At 44.7% G+C, this 12095-nt stretch overlaps 2 long non-coding RNA genes across 2 annotated transcripts in view; both read right to left on the bottom strand.

Annotated features, from left to right (window-relative positions):
- Window positions 1–529: 529 nt before the first annotated feature.
- Window positions 530–12095, bottom strand: part of LOC149090843 (uncharacterized) — a 180169-nt gene continuing 168603 nt past the window's right edge. The window contains exon 3 of the long non-coding RNA XR_016197476.1: window positions 530–606. This is a non-coding gene — a long non-coding RNA (uncharacterized LOC149090843). The remainder of the gene's footprint in view (window positions 607–12095) is intronic.
- LOC149090847 (uncharacterized) lies at window positions 3939–11282 on the bottom strand. Its single transcript, XR_016197489.1, has 2 exons — window positions 11229–11282; window positions 3939–4242 (listed from the first exon to the last, which is right to left on the bottom strand). It is a non-coding gene; the product is annotated as an uncharacterized LOC149090847 (long non-coding RNA).

The following is a 12095-nucleotide window of genomic DNA, read 5'->3' as shown; positions in this document are numbered from 1 at the left end:
ACGCCTCTCCTCCAGGAACCGTCCACATTCGAAAAGAATGTGGTTGGCGTCTTCCACGCGCCCTCGCTCGCACCAGGCGCACTCGTCAGATTCCTCGTGGCCAAAGCGCTTCAAATAGCTCCGAAAGCATCCATGTCCCGAGAGGATCTGCGTAAGGTAGAAGTTTACCTCGCCGTGCTTTTTTTTTTAGGCACACATACATACACACACACGTTTTAGAACGCGCTTTGCTAACTACGCAGTAAGCAGCGATTGCGCTTGGGCTGCGTTGCAGTGCACTGCAGTGTGGGCAATATTATACGAATTTATTTGCTGAATAATTTTATATCTAGACGTACGATCTTATTGAAACTTGCAGAACTCAATCATAATGTTCAAATATATGTACATTCCACAATAAGTCTCTAGTACTTGAAATACGTCTTTTACAAAGGAGTGGGTGTGGGGGTGGATGTAGGGGTGTGGTAAATTACAACAAAAACCGAAATTATATAAAATGCCCATACGTCTACATTTAAAAGGATAAGGATTTCAATTGATAAAAAATATCGGAAATAGTTATCGATTTTTAAAGCAAAGCTCGATAAGCGCGTAATATACACGGAGCTAGAGAAAAATTCACGTCTCTAGCTCTTATATCTTCTGAGATCGACGCGCTCATACATGCGGACGGACGGATGGACAGACAGACGGACAGGGCCAAATCGACTCAGCTCGTTGCCCTGATCAAGAATATATGTATCTACTTTGTTGGGTTTGCCACGCCTCTTTCTGCCTGTTACATTTAACCACTGACCAGACAACACATAGACTAGACATGTAGAGCAACGTTTTTCCACGTCGCAAAATCTGTCTAGCAGGGCCCGGCCAACTTCGTATTCGCTCGGCTTGGTATTGACTGGCTCGAGTAATGAAAAATAGCACGACGAAATCAGTGCGCTCTAAGCACGCAAACGAAATGGTCATGTATGCGCTATTTGTTTTTTGTCTTACTCTCCCTCTCTCTCTCTCTAACTCTCCCTCTCTCTCTCTCTCTCTCTCTCTCTCTCTCTGTGGGCTCTCAAATCATGAAGCTCAGCAGCGCACAAAAATTGAAATTTCTTCGCGACGGTCCCAGCTCTTTTCTTTTGAGTGAAGAGTATACCGAAATCTTAAAATCGTTTGCGACATTCATGCAAACAAAATGTTAGCGTTTCGATATATATTTATGGGAAGGGTATGAATGCGTTGAGGCGCATAACGAATATGATCTCGCGACAGGCATGCACACACACACTTGTAGTGTAGTCCCTTGCTACATGTATGAGCATTTGTGACCTGCGTGCGTTACTCTTGCTGCTTGTAGCAATTTTAAAGCCCAGCATTTGCATTTGGTCGGTCTTACGGACTGTCATAACCACTTTACACAGATGTACTATGTATGAACATACATTTATACATAAGTACATTTATATATTATTATTGCTAATCATGTTTATAAATGTGTTTATATCCGTAAATAATTATATATAATTAAAATTATTTTATACACATTTTCAACCGAAAAAATTATCGTAAAACACTACTAACTTTATTAAATGCTTTGCAATATATGAAATGCACATGTCATATTATACTCAAGCTTTACTCATTATTGTCAAAAATTTCTAATTAAGTCATAATGCCCCATTTGATACTCACCCTACGATTCAAATCATACAAAATTTATAAACTACTAAATCCAGAGACAATTAGCTTGCCATCCCATACAAGCATACACATACACAAATGTATGTATGCATGTGCTCACATATGTACATATGTATAAAGCGGGACTACAACGAACGATTTACGAACATATTGTAAATGTGTGTGTGCATGCTCGTCGCGAAATCATATTCTTTGTGTGCATCAAAACTTGCATACCCTTCCTAGAAATAATCAACGAAACCTTTACAGTTTGCTTGCATGGGTGTGGCAAACGCTTTTAAAATTTTGGTGTACTCTTCACTCAAAAGGGGGATCGTCGCGAAAAAATTTCAATTGTTGTCCGATGTTGAGCTTGATGATTTGAGAGCCCATAGAGAGAAAGAGAGAGAAGAGTGTGTGAGAGAGAGAGTAGGACAAAAAACACAAAGCGCATAGAACGGGACAATTACGATTGAGTTTCTGCAGCGCACTGATTTCGTCGTGCTATCTTTTGTACATACATACATACATATGTATATTATCGTAGCCCGAATCTAAAATATGTATATACATACATATGTACATACATATACTTTGTGGCACTGTGACCGGCGAGTAACTCATTCACATACATAAGTATGCATGTGTGTAGTATAGTAACTGGCAGGTAACTCGCGCTTATATTTAAGCACCTGATTTCATTTCAATGATCGTGGAATGATTTTTAAAAAAATTTACCTGATATAGCTCCCTTGCACCTGTGCATATATGTATTTATCTACAAACGTACATACATATGTACAGATACAGATTAACTTTACATTTATTAATGTTAAATTAAAAATCATGAAAGTAAAATAACTTATATAAATTATTGGCAAGTGCACTTGTCACTTTAGTTAGTCAGCTACCTACATACAAGCGCGCCTCTTCAATTCGAACCCTAAATCGGTCAATTCAAAGTTGAGGTAGGTACACGCCAAAGTTCATGTCTCATGCATACACATGCACATACACACACGCACATGTAAAGGCCCACAGGCATACAAATGCTTCTACAAGTGATCTCCCATAATTGTTACCTTCACAGCCCATGCGTACATACACTCAAATGCATATACATACATATGTACATACATATGTATGTATGTATGCGAGCATTCCTCAAGATCGACCAAATTCAAATGCTAGGGCCTAAAGCTGCTACAGGCAGCAAGGCCTTCGCACGCACACAGGCAAACTAATGCTCATACATGTAGGAAGGGACTGTGGTATGCGTGTGCACGCTCGTCGCGAAAACTTTTTCATTAGGACCACCAACGCTTTCATACCCTTTTCATAAATAATAACGAAAACGCAAATTTTTTGTACAAGGTTGGCAAACGGTTTGAAGAGTTAGGTATACTCTTCACACAGAAGGGAAGAAACGGCAGTCGAACGCGAAGAAATGCGTGTGTTTGTTTGTATACGTGTAAGTGTGCGTGTTTTTTTTATACCCTGAACCCATTGAAAATGGGAAATCAGGGTATAATGTTTTTGTGTAAAAGTATGTAACAGGCAGAAGGAATCATCGCAGACACCACAAAGTATATATATTCTTGATCAGCACGATGAGCTGAGTCGATATAGCCCTGTCCGTCTGTCCGTCCGTCCGTCCGTCCGTCCGTCCGTATGAACGCCGAGATCTCAGAAGATATAAGAGCTAGAGAGCTGAAATTTTTTGTGCATACTCGTGTATACCATACGCAGTACGAGTTTGCTTTATTTTTTCGATAACTCATCCGATAACTTTTTTATCGAGAATAATCGAAAAATTGATTTTGTTTTTTGAGCCTCATTGGAATACTATTATACGTAGAGACTTCAGATTTACTGTGTATATATATGATGAATACAAAAATTTTGTAATCAACAGATTTTGGATACCACGCCCCCTTCGCCCCCAATTTGCAAAAAACGTATTTCAAGTACTAGAGACTTGTGCTTAAGAATGTACACACATTTTGACCATATGATTACGCTCTGAAAATTTCATTAAGATTGCATGTCTACAAAAAAAGTTATTAATCAAATAAATTCTCATACTATTGCCCACACTGCAGCGCAGCCCAAGCGCAGTCGCTGCTTACTGCGCAGTTAGCCGAGCGCGGGCGCGTGAGGGTGGATGCATGTGTATGTATGTGTGCGTGCATAAAAGAAGTGCAGAATGATAAGAATATCAGCTTGGAGGGTTCAGGGTATCTCCTAGTCGAGCAGTCTCGACTAGAGTCTTCTTACTTGTTTTTATATTCGTTTATTTACAATCTTATTATACTACAAGTTGCAAGTTGAGTGTTGGCTCGGGTAGCGCGCGATGCTTGCGGGACGGCCGTAAAGCATTGGTTCGCAAGCACTATGCGCTACCTTAGCCCGGTACAGCTCGTCTTCTTATTCGCTCGACTCTGCGGAGCTCCATTATCACTGTGGCCGCGAAGGTGCTTGTTAGTTCCCAAGCTTCCTCCGCTTCCAGTATGGCGTTGACTATGTTGTCCGCTCTGATGGAGCGGCCCAGTGCCTCTTCTAGACGACGCCTCACTTCCAGGAACCGTCCACATACGAAAAGGATGTGGTTGGCGTATTCCACATGCGTTGTGCCGAACAGGCGCGTGCGAATTCCGCTCCACGGCTTCGGCGACCAGGTACTCCAGTGGCACCATGCCGGCTATGACAAGCGCCGCATCATCGGAGATAGTCCTGAAAGAGCAGCTGACTCCGATTGCGCTCAGTCTGTAGATCGCGCAAATGTCCCGGCTGTAGCTCGGCGTTGCCATCGCTCTTGACCATATTGGCGCAGCATAGAGGATGACAGACCTAATGACGCTCATTAGAAGAAGACGTCGTTGCTATTTAGGTCCCCGCGTGTTAAGAATAATTCTTGAGAGAGCTCAACAAGAATGACCTGCCTTTTTGTGCACATATTCTAAGTGCTCGCGTTAATTAGTTAATCTTGTGTCTAACATGACGCTAAGATCCTTAATCGTCCTCTTTGAAGCGATGCTGACGCCGCCTACCCTTGTGCACCGCAAGCTCGAGCCCAGCTCCTGTCAACCGGCTTCGTGTGCGATTGATACTTTCGCTGCACATATCCTCTGTATCTTTAAGCTCCTTGCCTATGGCGCCGACAGCCACATCATCAGCAAAGCCAATGGTGTGAGCACCTGCTGGTACTTTCAAGCGCAGTACGCCGAGGTACATGATATTCCATAGGAGAGGCCCAAGCACTGAGCCTTGGGGTACTCCAGCTGACACTGTATGAGTTTGGGGACCCTCACTCGTGTTGTATACTAGTGTTCTTCCTCTGAAGTAGCTCTTTATTATCTCTTTTAGATATTTAGGGATATTATATTGTGACAGCACATTCAATATCATATCCCAACTCCCTGTGTGCGCTCTTAACCTCCAGGGTCCCGTGCTCTTGGTGTCTTGGATGGCGAAAGTTGCCAGGCCAACATATTTTTTAAGAGCATCTGTTGTTGACTGGGTCTTCCGGAATCCAAATTGATTTGGTGATAGGCCTCCGGCGCAGATCAATTTCTCAAACGCCTTTTCTATGGTATCTAAGAGGCAGATCGGTCTGTATGAAGATGGCTCGTCTGGTGCCGTCCGGCCCTGGAGCTGTGTTGGTTCTAAGACCTCTGAGAGCTACTACTATTTCTTCGTCTGTAACTAAAACAATTTGAGTGCTCGTTGAGCCCTGATTTGCAGACTTGGACTCCGGGGCATGAATGGAGCCTAATCTTTCTGTAAAGAGCGTTTCCACAATCGATGTAAGTTCCAGACGATCCGTTGGCTGCATCTGTGTACCTGCGTATAGTCTTTTAAATACTGTCTTATATGCCCTGCCCCAAGGGTCATATTCGGCTGAGCCGCACAACTCTAGACAGCATTCTCTTTTGCTTGCCCGAATGGCCTTCTTCAACTGTCTTCTAGCTGCCTGGTAAGCTAATTGTTTTCGAAAAACGTAGACCTAACCCGAGGCTCACTGAGAAATGCTACGTCTATACATTTTTCCTTTATGGTCTGCTCTAGAAGAGCTTGGACAGCAACACAATGATTTAAGTTAAGCTGAAGGAACCTTAACATTTCATTTTACGAGCAGCCTCGCGGTAGGATGGGCACTTGAAGCTGCCTGCTGAGTGGTCCGTCTGCTTTTCACCTTTCCGGAAGCACAGGCTACATTTTGGTGGCTTAGTGAATGCTTTTGCACTGTGACTCATTTCTCCACACCTGAAACAGGCCCCATTTAGGTCACAGTCGCTGCGACAGTTTGCTGTCATATGTCCGTAATCGAGGCACTTGAAACAGCGTTTAGGCTGATCGACGGAGCGGATACGGCATACAACCCATCCAATTCTGATTTTAAACAGCTCGAGCAGAGTTTTGGCTTTTCCAATTGGAAGAGCACCTGTAGCTCTTTGCTGTGCACCAAACGCCGGTCGAAGCGACTTGATAGCCTCAATGGGGAGTGAGCTATCCTTCAACTCCGCCCTAATTGACTCCAAGATCTCCTCTTTGCTCGCTAACTCATCTAAGTCACGAATCTCAATTTGAGCCGATTCGGTAAGTGCTTTAACTACCGCTCGGTCACCCAAGGCCTTGCCTACAGCTTCGTAAAGTGCCTCAGCACTATGCTCCGGCTTTCTGCTCAGTTACAACAAAAGGTCCCCCTTAGCTGTCTTACTAATGCCTAGAACGTCGCCGCTCAGATGCTTTAGATTTGGGTTGGTATTGACTACACGAAGCATGTCCGCATAGCTGCAACCACCCACGCCTGAAATCGCAATTGCGTCACTTCTGGGTCGTTTTTGCATGGGCTTACGTCCTTTAACGGCTGTCCAGCTGCTCGGGTTTGTCTATCGACCTGCCTGGTTTGGATGTTCAGCTAAAGCACGCAGATCCCTAGGTTCTTTTGGGTTGGCTTTATTGGGCCTCGGTTTCTTTGAGGGTGTTTTCCTCGGTGTTTCGGTGGCAACTTGCCTCGACCGCTTGGGCGTATTGCTACCTGAGATCGCGCTAGTGCTCGCTTTCTCCACTACTTTTTGGAGCGGCATGGTCTGCACCTCGCAGTTTTTAACCGGTTGCAGAGCTTTTCGGCCGTCTTATGGAGATTGACCAGCCTAGCCAGCTCCTCTCTCATTGGGGCGTTATTATGCCGCTGACCCCCAAATAAGGTAGTCAAGCCCTCTAGCGTAACTCCTATTTGGGCTAAAGCTTCCTTTAGGGAGTTGGGTGCCTGGCACTCAGCCACTGGGGACTGATTAAAGGTAGACGACTGCGGCAGCGCCCTCCGTTGTTGCTGCGGTGATCGCTGCAACGAGGAACGACGAACGAAAGCTTGCAGCTCGTCCTCTATCCTGGCATCCATTTTTTGCTCAGACTAAAACTGCGTGTAGCCTGTAGTGGGCAATGGCTACTAATATAATTTGAGTTTACAGACCGCAGTATCTTAAACTCAGCTTAACTACAGCAAGAGCACTACTTTTAGTAACTGCGTCTTCACTCCAGATGTTAGGTTGCTGTCTTTGCTAAGACTTAGCAACTCACCAAAGTTAGTGAGCAGCTGATTGCCCGCTGCAATTTCCAGCACTACTAACAGCTGTTAAAGTGGATGCACCTGATTTTTATACCCTGAACCTATTGAAAATGGGAAATCAGGGTATAATGTTTTTGTGAAAAAGTATGTAACAGGCAGAAGGAATCATCGCAGACCCCATAAAGTATATATATTCTTGATCAGCACGACGAGCTGAGTTGTGTAACGAACCTTCGGTTTATACCGAGTCTAAGCTGGGCTAGTTTCAGCTGACTGTGGATTCGTGCCAACAAATTTATTTGTTGAAGCTCCTGCGATATTCATTAGTCACTTGTGAGTTTAGGTTTTATAGCGTAAATATATATTCTCTTGAATAAGTTTGAAATGTACACGTCACTTAAATTTATGCTGGTTCGCTGGTTGGCTTTAGCGAAGCACACCTACCGAGCGCTGGTTCAACGCACTCCAGCTAGGAGAGTGTTGTGCTAAAAACACGCTAGTTTACCGGGACGATCCGGGAAACGCCAGGACTTCGGTCTGAACAAAACTCTGGCGGTTCGCTCAGATATGCAGGCCTCTCCTATTATCCCACTCGCTAACAGCACAACACTAGCTTCGTTTTCAATCACTTGCGCACGGCTACGTGAACTTACTCAGATGTGCAGGCCTCGCTTAAGCGCTGATATGCACCGATGTCCTGATCGGTGCCGCTGATGCTGCTGATGGCCTCTTTCGTTGTCGCAAGGATTCCCACTGGATGTCCTTGCTGTCCTTTGAAGTCCTGGGAGTCCTGCTTTACCACTCGCGTTGACTTTCACTAATCACTTTTCACTCGCTTAATCGTCACTCAATCCTTTTATCACCACTGAATCATCTCTTAATCATCTGAATCCTCACTTAATCATCTGAATCCCCGTATGGAGCCGCCGGTGGCCTTTTATAGCCCAGCCACAGGCCCTGCTTCGGGCGGTAACGGGGCCTGTTCGGCTCTGGAGCGGGGCCTTTCAGCCGCTCGTGTCCTCAGAAACGGTAAAGTGGCGTGATCCGGGTGACGCCACTTTCCCGCCAAATTGCGTGGCCGCCTCCCATCGGTCGAAGTACCGTTGGTGCCCTGCGAGTGAAAGTGACCACTACTATCACCCGGCACGAACGGCACCTCGGCTAACGGTCACCGATGATCGTCGTGCGTGCGACGCGAACCCATTGCTGAATCTGTAGGAGCGAAAGAGTCCGCCTCTGACAGGACTTTGACCCCCTTTCCAGTGCGAGGGTCGCTCCTACAGTATTCGCGTAGCTGTATGGAGCAACATGTATATGCACGTATATGCACATAAACGCACAGCAAATACGTACGTTCATATACACTAATACGTGCATACCTATATTGCTCCTCACAGTTGATATAGCCCTGTCCGTTTGTCCGTCCGTCTGTCCGTAAGAACGCCGAGATTTCAGAAGATATAAGAGCTAGGCTGTACGAGTTTGCTTAATTTTTTCGGTAACTCATCCGATAACTTTTTTATCGAGAATAATAAAACAAATTGATTTTGTTTTTTGAGCCTCATTGGAATACTATTAGACGTGGAGACTTCAGATTTACTGTTTTAAGCATATGATGAATACAAACATTTTGTAATCAACAGATTTTGTATACCACGCCCCCTTCGCCCCCAATATGTAAAAAACGTATTTCAAGTACTATAGACTTGTAATGTACCATATGATTACGCTCTGAAAATTTCATTAAGATCGTATGTCTACAAAAGAAGTTATTCATAAAATAAATTCTCATACTTTTGCCCACACTGCAGCGCAGCCCAAGCGCAGTCGCTGCTTACTGCGCAGTTAGCAAGGGCGGGCGCGTGAGGGTGGATGCATATATATGTATGTGTGCGTGTATAAAAGAAGTGCAGAATGATAAAAATATTAGCTTGGAGGGTTCAGGGTATCTCCTAGTCGAGCAGTCTCGACTAGAGTCTTCTTACTTGTTATTATTGTTATTATTGCGCAAGTGTGACGCCTAGTGACAAAATTTTTCTCGCTTGAAAAAGAAAAGGAAAGAGAAAAGCCCTGACGCCAAAACAATGACTCTATTGCCCCCCTCTCTTGCACCACTGGATTCTACCACCGGGGTATTCCACGAACCGCCGCGCAGTAAGTCTTTGGTAGCTTTCGAGGTCGCTGGGTACGTTGCGACCACAGTATACACGTTTTCTTTAGATATTTCCACTTTCGCAGGAAAAAACACGGAACAAGCTATAGTCAACTATGGATCACAATAACATCGACCGCACTCCACGAAAACGCAACTCTGTGTGTGTGCTTATTATTATTGATTATGGGAGCTGAGTCGATTTGGCCCTGTACGTCTGCCAGTGTGTCCGTCTGACTGTATGTTTGAACGCGTGGATTTCAGAAGATATTAGAGCTAGAGACTTCAAATTCGAAAATCAGCTATAAGATTATATCTCTTATATCTTTGAAGCTAGAGTCTCCAATTTTCTCTCCCATTTCATACAATTTCGGTTTTTATTAAAATTAACCCCCCGCCCATATATCCACCCCCTCACCCTCATATTTGTAAGAGGCGTATTTCAAGTACTTGAGACTAGTGCCTTGGAGTATACTCACATTCATACATTTATGTTTACGTTCTGAAAGTTTCATTAAGATCGTAGGTCTAGAATTTAAATTATTCAACAAATAAATTCTCATAGTACTGCCAAGACTGCAGCGCAACCCAAGCGCAATCGCCTGTATATGTGTGCGCGCGTGTGTGTGTGCTTGTGTTTCTTTGTATGCGTGTGTGTGTGTGTGTGTGTTTTTTTATACCCTGAACCCATTGAAAATGGGAAATCAGGGTATAATGGTTTTGTTGAAATGTATGTAACAGGCAGAAGGAGGCGTGGCAGACCCCACAAAGTATATATATTCTTGATCAGCACGACGAGCTGAGTCGATTTGGCCCTGTCCGTCTGTCTGTCTGTCCGTCCGTCCGTCCGTCTGTCCGTATGTATGAACGCGTCGATCTCAGAAGATATAAGAGCTAGAGACTTCAACTTTTTTTTTAAATGTCCGTATATATCGCGCGCATATCGAGTTTATCACTAAAAAACGATAACTCATTCCGCTATTTTTTTATCGATAAAAAACCTTATCGAAAGTCAGTTAAAAAATTATATCTCCTACATCATTATAGCTAGAGTGTCCAAATTTTAAATATATATTAAGACGTATTTTATACAATTTCGGTTTTTGTTATAATTTACCCCCGCCCCTATATCCACCCCCTCACCCTCATCTTTGTAAAAGTCGTATATCAAATACTAGAGACTTGTGCTTCGGTATACACATACATTTGAACATCATGATTACGTTCTGAAAGTTTCATTACGATCGTACGTCTAGAAATTAAATTATTCAACAAATAAATTCTCATAATATTGCCAACACTGCAGTATATGTATATGTGAGTGTGTGTGTGTATGCGTGTCTTTGTTTGTATGTGTATGTGTGTGCGTGTGTTTGTTTGTATGCGTGTGTGTGTGCGTGTATTTGTATGGATGCGTGTGTGTGTGCGTGTGTGTTTGCTAATTATTATTGAAATATCAGTTGCTTGCAGGGTTCAGGGGATCTCGTAGTCGAGCAGTCTCGACTAGAGTTTTCTTACTTGTTTTTTTTATATTCGTTTATTAACAGTTTTTATAATTATACAGGTGCAAGTTGCGTGGTGGCTAGGATAGTGCGCGATGCTTGCGGGACGGCCGTAAAGCATTGCTTCGCAAGCACTGTGCGCTACCTTAGCCTGGGACAGCTCGACTTCTCATTCGCTCGACTCTGCGGAGCTCCATCATCACTGTGGCCGCGAAGGTGCTTGTTAGTTCCCAAGCTTCCTCCGATTCCAGCATGGTGTTGACAATGTTGTCCGCTCTGATGGAGCGCCCCACTGCCTCTTCCAGACGACGCCTCTCCTCCAGGAACCGTCCACATTCGAAAAGAATGTGGTTGGCGTCTTCCTCGCGCCCTCGCTCGCACTCGGGGGCACTCGTCAGATTCCTCGTGGCCAAAGCGCTTCAAATAGCTCCGAAAGCATCCATGTCCCGAGAGGATCTGCGTAAGGTAGAAGTTTACCTCGCCGTGCTTGCGGTTGACCCATGGTTCAAGCTCCGGGATGAGCTTGTGCGTCCACCGCCCTTTAGCTGAGCTATTCCACTTTCTTTGCCATCGTGCAATGCTGTTCGCCCTGATAGCGTTGGGTCGCGCAGGCGCGTGCAAAATTCGCTCCACGGCTTTGGCGACCAAGTACTCCAGTGGTACCATACCAGCTATGACGAGCGCCGCGTCATCGGAGATAGTCCTGAAAGCGCAGCTGACTCTGATTGCGCTCAGTCTGTAGACCGCGCAAATGCCCCGGCTGTAGCTCGGCGTTGCCATCGCTCTTGCCCATATGGGCGCAGCAAAGAGGATGACGGACCTAATGACGCTCATTAGAAGGAGACGTCGTTGCTGTTTAGGTCCCCGCGTGTTAAGTATAATTCTCGAGAGAGCTCTATAAGAATCAGCTGCCTTTTTTTGCACATACTCCAAGTGCTCGCGGAAAGTTAATCTTGTGTCTATCATGACACCAAGATACTTTATCGCCCTCTTTGACGCAATGGTGACGCTGCCGATCTTTATATTGGCAGTTTCCACTCTTTTGCGACTGCTGACTAGGACAACTTCAGTTTTGTGTGCCGCTAGCTCGAGCCCAGCTCCAGTCAACCAGCTTCGTATGCGATTGATACTTTCGCTGCACATATCGTCTGTATCTTTGAGCTCCTTTCCTATGGCTACGACAACTACATCATCAGCAAAG

The sequence above is a fragment of the Drosophila navojoa genome, chromosome X (assembly GCF_054131105.1).
Source record: "Drosophila navojoa isolate 15081-1374.11 chromosome X, UAZ_NAV_1.0, whole genome shotgun sequence".
Taxonomy (NCBI): domain Eukaryota; kingdom Metazoa; phylum Arthropoda; class Insecta; order Diptera; family Drosophilidae; genus Drosophila; species Drosophila navojoa.
Note: the sequence above shows the minus strand (reverse complement) of the source record. Positions and strands in the feature narration are given on the sequence as shown.